Source organism: Corylus avellana, chromosome ca6 (genome assembly GCF_901000735.1).
Source record: "Corylus avellana chromosome ca6, CavTom2PMs-1.0".
NCBI classification, from domain to species: domain Eukaryota; kingdom Viridiplantae; phylum Streptophyta; class Magnoliopsida; order Fagales; family Betulaceae; genus Corylus; species Corylus avellana.
The window spans coordinates 11,064,555-11,074,683 of NC_081546.1; the positions used below are offsets into that span (position 1 = coordinate 11,064,555).

A 10,129-nucleotide genomic window follows, 5' to 3' on the forward strand; every position below is an offset into this window, starting at 1 on the left:
AAAAACAAATATTTGGGTCCCAACAAAAAGTATTTGAGCCATAAAACAACTTTTTTTAATAAGTTATTTTAACCCAACAAAAAGTATTTAGGCTCTCAAAAGTAAAAAAAAAAAACTCATTTTGGCCCAACAAAATAAATCAATATAAAGCCTACGGTTAAATCGGTTAACTGGTTTAACCGAACCGTTTAACTGTGTACTGTTATAACCGATAATTTCGGTTAAAATTCTTATTGGTTTAGTATCGGTTAATAAACCGTTTAACCGAAAATTATCGGTTAATAACCGATAAGAGCCAAAACCGAACCGTTTTGACCGATACCTAGGCCTAGGCAAGACGATGTTATTACTACTTGGCATGAGGGGCATTCCCAAAGAGTCCCTAATGCTAGAAGGAAGGCGTGCGCACGTGGATGATTCTGAAGATGAAGGGGATCAAGCTTCATTGAACGGTGAGGGCATGTTCGTGCCAATGGGAGAAAGGCGTTGTAGAGGTTTCCGAAGAGATCCAAGATGGCAAAATGAAACTGTCAAAAACCTAGGAAACATTAAAATGAAGATACCGTTGTTCTAAGGGAAAAACGATCCTAAAGCGTACTTGGAATGGGAGAAAAATGTGGAGTTGATTTTTGAGTACCACAACTACTCCGAGGAGAAAAAGGTAAAACTCGCTGTCATTGAGTTTACTGACTATGATATTATTTGGTGGGTTCAACTTGTGATGAATAGAAGGAGAAACCATGAGAGGCCTATTGAGACGTGGGAGGAAATGAAGGCCATCATGAGGAGGCAGTTTGTCCCTAGTCACTACTATAGGGGCTTGAATGAAAAATTACAAAGTCTTACTTAAGGTTATAGGAGCGTGGATGACTACTACAAGGAGATGGAGATCGCCATGATTCGGGCTAATGTAGAAGAGGATAGAGAAGCTACCGTGGCGAGGTTTTTGAATGGGCTGAACCGAAACATTGCCAACGTGGTGGAGTTGCAATACTACATGGAGTTGGAGGACGTGTTGCACATGGCAATAAAGGTGGAACGACAGCTTAAAAGGAAAGGAACTCAGTCATTTCAAAATCCGGGCTCCTCTACTTCATGGAAGTCGAATGGGAGGAAAGGCGAATGGGCTGTTTTTAAGTCTAAAACTGAACCACCAAAAAGGAGAGATGAAGTCCCCGATGTCAACAAAGGTAAAACCGAATCCCAAACTTGCAATCGTGATATTAAGTGTTTTCGTTGTTTGAGAGTAGGTCACATAACTTCACAATGCCCAAATAAGAGGACCATGATCGCACGTGTTGATGGAGAGGTGGAAACTGAAAGCGAGGGTGATGATGACCAAATGCCATCACTTGAGGACGCTTGTGACGATGATGTGGAGTATCCGGTGGAGGGTGAGTCACTTGTGGCTAGGCGTGCTATAAGTGTCCAAGTCAAAGGGGATGACATGGAACAACAAAGGGAGAACATTTTTCTTGTTAGATGCCACATTAACAACAAGGTATGTAGTATGATCATTGATGGGGGAAGTTGTACTAATGTGGCTAGCACTACTTTAGTTGAAAATTTGAATTTACCTACCTTGAAACACTCTAGACCGTATAAGTTGCAGTGACTGAACGATTGTGGGGAGGTTAAGGTAAATAAGCAATTAATAGTTTCTTTTTCAATTGAGAAGTACAAGGATAAAGTACTTTGTGATGTTGTTCCAATGCATGCGGGTCACATATTATTGGGCAGGCCGTGGCAATTTGATAGGAAGATCATTCATGACGGGTTCAAGAATAGACATTCTTTTGTGAAAGACAATAAAACCATTACTCTTGTACCGTTGGCTTCAAGACAAGTGTATGAAAATCAAATGAAACTGAAAAGAGAGAATGAGTTGAAAAAAATTGTGAGACCGAGAGTTTAAAAAAAGATGATGAAAAGAGAGTGAAAGGAAAAAAGAGAGTGAAAAGAAAAAAAGAGAGTGAAGAAAATGAGAGAAAAACAAAAAAATAAGTGAGTTTTTATGCTAAGGTGAGTGATGTCAAGAGTGTTTTTTATACAAACCAGCATATATTTGTACTCTTGTACAAAGATGCATGTTTTAATACTAACAAACTTGACAAATCTTTGCTTAGTTTTGTTGTCTCTTTGTTGTAGGAAGAGAGTGAAAAGAAAATAGAGAGTGAAAAAAATGAGAGAAAAACAAAAAAATAAGTGAGTTTTTATGCTAAGGCAAGTGATGTCAAGAGTACTTTTTATACAAACCAGCCTATATTTGTACTCTTGTACAAAAATGCATGTTTTAATACTAACGAACTTAACGAATCTTTGCCTAGTGTTGTTGTCTCTTTGTTGCAGGAATATGAGGACATATTTCCTAACGATGTGCCTAGTGGATTGCCACCTATTAGAGGAATAGAGCATCAAATTGATTTTGTGCCAGGTGCAACAATTCCTAACCGACCAGCCTGATAAGCGCCGAATGTTGCACATTCAAGCCCCTTAATTTGCATATGTTAATTCCTTAGCGTTGTTATTTGTTTGATTTTGTTTTGTTTTTGTGTTTTCAGGTTATAAATAAAGATGCAATTAATTCCATTCATTTTGGGCTTAAAAGCACACTTTGAGAAGACCTAGAAGATATGATTAAGCTTAACCAATCATGGTTAAGTTTAATCAAATAAAGGAAAGGATTAATTCGAAATTTCTCAAATTGGAGTCAAAATCGGATTGGATTCAATTTGGAATTCTGCATATGTCTCGGTATTTTGGCCATAACTTTTAGTTAAAATATTGATTCAAGCGGCACTGGAAAGCTAACTCAAATTTCTACAAATCATTGTGAAATAGCATTTTCCTAATTCGGAGTGCCGCATTGCCAAAATCGCCCCGCAAGATAGGAACGCAATTTTGGGTGAATCCTATTCCGATTTGGACTTAGGTTTTCTTTATCCTAATTGGACTTGGACTTAAATCTCCGAAATTTATAGGATTACTAGGGCTTCTAGGACTCTCCTAAGCCCTATAAATAGGCCTCTAAGCATTGAGAAAAGACACACCGCTTCTAGAGCAAAAATTCAGTAAAATAGTCTGTGGAGCTTAGGAGATCATGAGCGGCTAAACCCCTTCGTGGGGTGTTGATGTAACCCTATCCAAGCACAATGGTTTGATTGTATTTAATTTCTAGATTTTTAATTTATGCATGTTGATTGTATAACTATGAGGATTGCTACAATTGATTTATGTTCTTCATATTAAATGCAATTGTTCTTCAATTTCAATATCAATATTTGTGAAATTCTTCTCTTGTCTTAGAAAGTATTTTACTTTTATTGAAATCAAATCATTCTTGTTTTCTGTGATTATGAGGATGATGGTTATACAATGGGTTTAATTGACATATGATCAATAGGATTTGATAGGCCATGCCTAGGGAAGACGGATTGTACTACACCCTAGTTTAGTGTAATTTAGGTAGACAGTCCGTGCCAACCGAAGATGGGTTACACTTATTCATTGATTGTATGTATCCTGTTAAAGATTTTGATAATTTATACCTAGGAAAGACGGGTCGTACCGCATCTTAGTGGTTAGGTGGACGATCCGTGCCAACCGAAGATAGATTATGCTTATTCTTTAATAAGGTAGTTTCTTGTTTATTTATAACATGCATAGAATAAATTTCTGGGATTAATTATGATTAGCCATTGTTGTGCGGATAGAGGTGAAGTCAATACCCTACACTCTCTCTCTTATTTTAAATCTCTTTTATTTTCATGCACTTTAGTTTTAAAGAAAATCAAACCAAATATCTTTTTAATTAAGTTAATTTTAATCTTTCAAATTTTGATAATAAAACCCCTGCAGTCCTTGAGGTTCGACACCCTCTCTATAGCCGCATCCTACAAAGATTCGTTCTATTGCGAGTGGTTATTTTTATAATTGATATTTTTGGTCACAAAAATACCACATCAGCCTATAAGAGTAATCCAGAGGAGACAAAGGAACTTCAAAGGCAAGTTGATAAGTTGATGACCAAAGGACACGTGAGAGAGAACATGAGTCTGTGCACGGTATCGATGTTACTTGTGCCTAAGAAGGATTGAACTGGAGAATGTGTGTTGATTGCAAAGCTATCAATAACATTACGGTAAAGTATAAACATCACATTCCTATCCTAGATGACATGTTGGATGAATTACTTGGGTCATGTATTTTCATAAAAATTGATTTGTAAAGTGGGTATCATCAAATTAGGATGAAAGAGGGTGATGAATGGAAAACTACATTTAAAACTAAATATGGATTGTATGAGTGGTTGGTAATGCCTTTTGGTCTAACTAATGTACTGTTGTGCAAATTTATTTAACTCGCAAGTGCACGAATCAATTGTAGTTTAATGGATTGCAAGTGCGAGGTCGATCCCACAGAGAATTGTATTTTTGAAAGAGCAATTTATATCTAAACTAATTAAATCCTAATCTAGTTCCAAAAGGGTTTTGATTTTTGAGTTTTGAAAATTAAAGGATAAACATAAACTAAATAAAATAAGTAAATCTAAGGATAAAGGTACTAAGGTTTGGGAATTCACACTCACCAAATCATAACAACATACTTTATGTTCATCAATATTAATCCGAAGTTCTCACAAATTAAATCATAGATATGTTTTACTATGCTTCAAAGAATTAATCAAAACCATCCAATGTATCCATTCATTGACCAAATCACAAAAGGAATCCAAATTTAATTGAAACACCAGATGTATCCGTAGAACAAATCACAAGGGATATCCAATTTTTATGAGTTAAAAGCCAAGCAATCAATCATATGAAATTATCTCAAATCATCAAATGTATCCTTGAATCACAAGAGATATCCAAGAATCACTCCATACAATTGATTAGAAGTAAAACAATTGAAATATAAAACCCAATAAAATCAAAATAATAAAAACTTACATAAAAGTATTGATGTTCTTCATCGGTGAGGCTTCATCCCCAACCTTAGTTGGGAATTTAGCTCCACATAAAAAATAAAATATAAACCTAAACCTAAACCTAAAGAAAAACTAAACAAAAGAATTTTGCTCTCTGGATTGTGTTTATTTTCTTGAATGCAAAGAAGTCTATTTATAAGCTTAGGGAAGTCCTAGAAGCCCAAGTAAACCTATATAATTCGGAAGTCTGTCTCTCAGTCAAAATAGAAGTCTGAAATCGGACTAGGATTCGTCCAAATTTGTGTCTCTTAATTGCGGGGCGATTTTGACATAGAAACCGTCCGAATTACGAAAATTCTATTTCACAACAAATTGTATTATTTTGAGCTAGCTTTCCAATGCCGTTTGAATCACTTCAATCCGATATTTGAGCGGAGAGTTATGGTCAAAATACTAAGACATATGCAGAATCTGAATTTGAATCCGATCCAAAATCTTATTCAATCTGAACTTGAATCTGATTTAACCTTTCCTTAGATTTGGTTAGACTTAACCACACAATCTAGGTCTTCTCAAAGTATGCTTTCTTCCAAACTTCGCATTTTTCCCTTTAAAGCTGTAGTTTTTCTTCAACGTCCTACAAAATACTAAAAACACAAAACTAACACAAAATATTAAATAACGACACAGCTAAAGGATTAACTAATGTAAATAAAGGGGTCCAAATATGCAATATTTGGCACTTATCATGTACCAAGTACATTCATGAGGTTAATGAATCATGCATTGCGTACGTTTATAGGCAGATTTGTTGTGGTCTATTTTGATGATATTTTGGTGTATAGTAAGAACTTAGATGAGCATATCGATAACTTGCAATGTGTGCTTGATGTTTTGAGAAAAGAAAAACTATATGCCAATTTAAAGAAATGTTTCTTTTGTATGGACAAAGTTGTGTTTCTTGGTTATGTTAATAGTGCGAAAGGAATTGAGGTGGGTGAGGAAAGGTGAAGGCTATCAAGGAATGGCCCACACCTAAGTCAATCACTAAGGTAAAAAGTTTTCATGGTTTGACTAGTTTTTATCGGTGATTTGTCAAAAATTTCACTACACTAGCCGCACCACTTACTGAAATTGTTAAAAAATCTATCGGTTTTAAATGGGGTAGTGAGCAAGATGTGCATTTATTGAGATTAAAGAAATGTTATGTGATGCTCCTTTATTAGCATTACCTGATTTTTCTAAAACTTTTGAGATTGAGTGTGATGCTTCCGTAATAGGTATTGGAGCTGCTTTGATGTAGGAGAAGCGACCAATAACCTATTTTAGTGAAAAGCTAAATGGGGCAGCTTTGAATTACCTGACATATGTCAAGGAGCTTTATGCATTGGTGAGAGCATTGGAGACTTGGCAACATTACCTTTGGCCGAAAGAATGTGTCATACAGACCGACCATGAGTCCTTGAAGCACTTGAAAGGATAAAGTAAGTTGAATAGAAAGCATGCCAGGTGAGTGGAATTTATTGAGACCTTCCCTTATGTAATCAAATACAAACAAGGTAAGGAAAATATTGTGGCTAATGCATTATCAATAGGGGTATCAAAAATTACCGGAACACCGGAACCGGAACCGGAACCGGGAAACCAATAAACCTGAAACCGGGGACCCCAGTTTTGGTCACAGTTTTTGGCACCCGGTAAAAACCGGGTGCATATATATATATATTTTACTTTTGTTTTTTATTTTAGGTTTAGGTTAATTACTTCACGCTTCTCTCTCTCTCATCAGTCAACGACTCAATGCCACTCTCACTTTCACTTCCGCCACCAACAGTGCATCACACATGAAGCCTTTTGCAAACTCCAGTGCGCCAATGCGAGGGACTTGGAGGTTTCGCCACCATCAATGCATCTCGCCATTTAGAGATGTGTTTAGTTGCCGAGAAACAGTGTGAAAATAAATTTCTTTCTGGCCGATTGTTGCTTATTTTGCTAAATTAATTCGTGGGTTTGGCCGATTGTTGCTTATTTTGCTAAGTTGAGTTGTGGGTTTGGCCAATTGTTGCTTATTTTGCTAAATTAAGTTGTGGGTTTGCCGATTGTTGCTTATTTTGCTAAGTTGAGTTGTGGGTTTGGCCAAAAATTGGCTTCTTTGTTGTCCATGTTTGAGTGAAGCTATAATAAACAGAGTGGCTTATTGATAAATTTTAGCTCTAAATTCCCATAAGTTTCAGTTTTTTCATGTTATATTCTTTGCATTTGTGGTGGAAATAAAAATTAATGGGTAGAAAGTTGTTTAATTTCTATTTTGCAATTGAATCTTGAATTTTTCTCCTCATCAATCAATTTTCTTAAAAAACTGGTTACTAGATCGGGTACAAACTGAAACCGGCCAGTAACTGGGACCCCGCTAAACCGGGAGCTAGTTTTCGGTTTCGGTTTCCCAAAACCAAGAACCGAGGTACCCCAATTCCTGTCCCCGGTTTTGGCCAAAAACCAGAAACTGGACCGGGTTGACACCCCTAATTATCAAGAAGGAATGCCCTTGTCTCTACTTTAAATGCAAAAGTATTGGGATTTGAATATATTAAGGAATTGTATGCTAATGATGATGACTTTGCAAGTGTGTATGGAGCGTATAAGAAGGCAGCGTTTGAAAAGTTCTACAGACTAGATGGGTACTTGTTTAGAGAGAATAGACTTTGTGTGCCTAATAGTTCTATGCGCGAGTTGCTAGTGTGTGAAGCATATTGAGGTGGTTTAATGGGTCATTTTGGTGTAAGGACGACTATAGACGTGTTGCATGAACTTTTTTTTTGGCCAAAGATGAAACGTGATGTGGAGAGAGTTTGTGCTTAATGTGTTACATGTAGGCAGGCCAAATCTAGAGTCTTACCACATGGATTATACACTCCTTTGCCCGTACCTAGTGCACCATGGGTCGATATTTCTATGGACTTTGTTTTAGGCTTGCCTCGGTCAATGAAAGGTAAAACCGATGGCACATTTCTAAGATAACACATTTCATCTCTTGTCATAAAACCGATGATGCAACCCACATCATTGATTTGTTCTTTAGAAAGATAGTACGGCTCCATGGTGTTCCTAGGAGTAATGTGTTTGATTGTGATGTTAAGTTCCTTAGCTATTTTTGGAAAGTCTTGTGGGGAAAGTTGGAGACTAAATTATTATTTTCGACTACTTGTCTCCCCCAAGCGGATGGATAAAACGAGGTAGTAAATAAAACTTTATTTACTTTGTTGCGTATTATAATTCAAAAGAACTTAAAAAATTGGGAGGATTGTTTGTCATTCATTGAATTTGCATATAATTGGAGTGTTCATTCTACTACTGATTTTTTTCCATTTGAGATTGTATATGATTTTAATCCACTAACTCCTTTGGATTTGCTGCCTTTGCCAGTTAATGAAAAGACTAGTTTGGATGGTCAAAAGAAGGTAGGGGTGTCAAGGCAGTTACGGTTAGTAGATTTCATTAACCGCAACCGCTAACTGCTTAGTAGTTAACGGTTAGCGGTTAGTGAAATAGATAACCGCCCGCTAACTGCTTTTTCAAAATTGGGTTTTTTTTAGGGCTTTTTAGGCTTTCTTTAGGGCTTTTTGTTACCTTTTTTTTTTATTTTTTTTTATTTTTAATGTCTTCTTGGGCCCAATTGCTATAAAGAGAGCCCATATTGGAAAATCAAAAATATTTGATCCAAAATTTACATTTACTTGTATTTTAAAAAAAATTTCCTTAAATATTAAATCATAAATGGTTAACTTTTTTTTTTTTTTTTTTAAAAAAAAAAGAAGCAATATATATATATATATATATATATATATATGAGAGCCGTGAGTAACGGGTAATAATCAAACCATTACCTTGGAACAATCTTCGATGCCCTACTATGTCTGATTATAGATGGTATCAAGATGTTTTTCTTTTCCGTGTTATGATGAGGTCTGATAGCCAAAAGCCTTATTGGAAAGAAAAGTTTATTGATGGATTGCCCTCATTATTTGCTCACAAGGTTAAAGATGAATTGATCAGTACTGACACTGGTCTCATCGATTTTGAAAGATTAACCTATGGAGATTTATTCTCCACAGTGAAAAAACTTGGTATTAAGATGTGCATCGATCAAAAAATGATTCGACAGCAGCTTAAGAATGCCAAGAAAGCTAAGTATGAAATGGGAAATTTCTGCGAACAATTCGGTTTGCCTCCTATTGCTCCTTCAAAGAAGCATAAGAAGAAAACCAGAAAAGATTTCGTGAAATCCTCCCCTCCATATTACAACAGATCAAAGACAAGAAAATTTAACAAACCTAAATTTTCTAAGTCTAAGTCTCCCAAACGGAGCAAGAATTCTAAATTTGAAAAATATTTTTCAAAAGATAAATGTTTCAATTGTGGAGAAACAGGACACTATGCTGACAAGTGCCCTAAGCCTCCCAAAAAGATTAAACAAGAGATTAATGCTTTAAACATCAAGGACGATGAAAAGCAAAAGATATTCAGAATTTTCCAAAACAATGGTTTTTCTGATTATTCTTCTAATGATGATCTTCCATCCTCTTCGGATTCTGATTATCATTCTGATTCTTCTGTTTATGAAAATTGTTATAAATTTGAGAACTGTGCCGGTTCTTGCTGCAACACAAAAACTTGTTCAATGATGTCAAAATCAGAAGAACAAGAAGATTTGCTTTTAACTTTGATTTCAAAAATTGATAATCCTGAGTTAAAAGAAGAGTATCTTAAAAAACTTAAGAAACTCATGTTAAAAGATTTTGAAAAACCAGCTACTTCCAAAATCTCTCTTGAAGACACTTTGAAACGTTTTTCAAACCCGAAAAACAAAGTGCTTACTGTCTCAGATTTGCAGCATGAGATCAGTAACATCAAGAAAGATATTGTGAAATTGCAGACTGACCTGCAAGCTGTGAAAACTGAAAACAAAGATTTACAACAACAGCTTCTGCTGTTAAATCTTAACAAATGTTTTCCAGAAAGTGCTTCCAGTAACGAAGACACTAAAATTTCTGAGCATGATGATGAGGCTGAATCCACCCATAAACCTCTTTCTGATGAGGTTAAGGTTGTCAGTATGATTTCTAAAGTTGTTCCTCCCAAATGGTATTCAAAAATTCATATCCGTATTTCTGATGAATATGCTTTTGATGCTATTGCTTT

General features: G+C 35.7%; 1 pseudogene; it reads left to right on the plus strand.

Moving 5' to 3' along the window:
* The first annotated feature begins 340 nt into the window (after nt 1-340).
* On the plus strand, nt 341-7,789 carry LOC132185173 (uncharacterized; annotated as a pseudogene).
* The last annotated feature ends 2,340 nt before the right edge of the window (nt 7,790-10,129 follow it).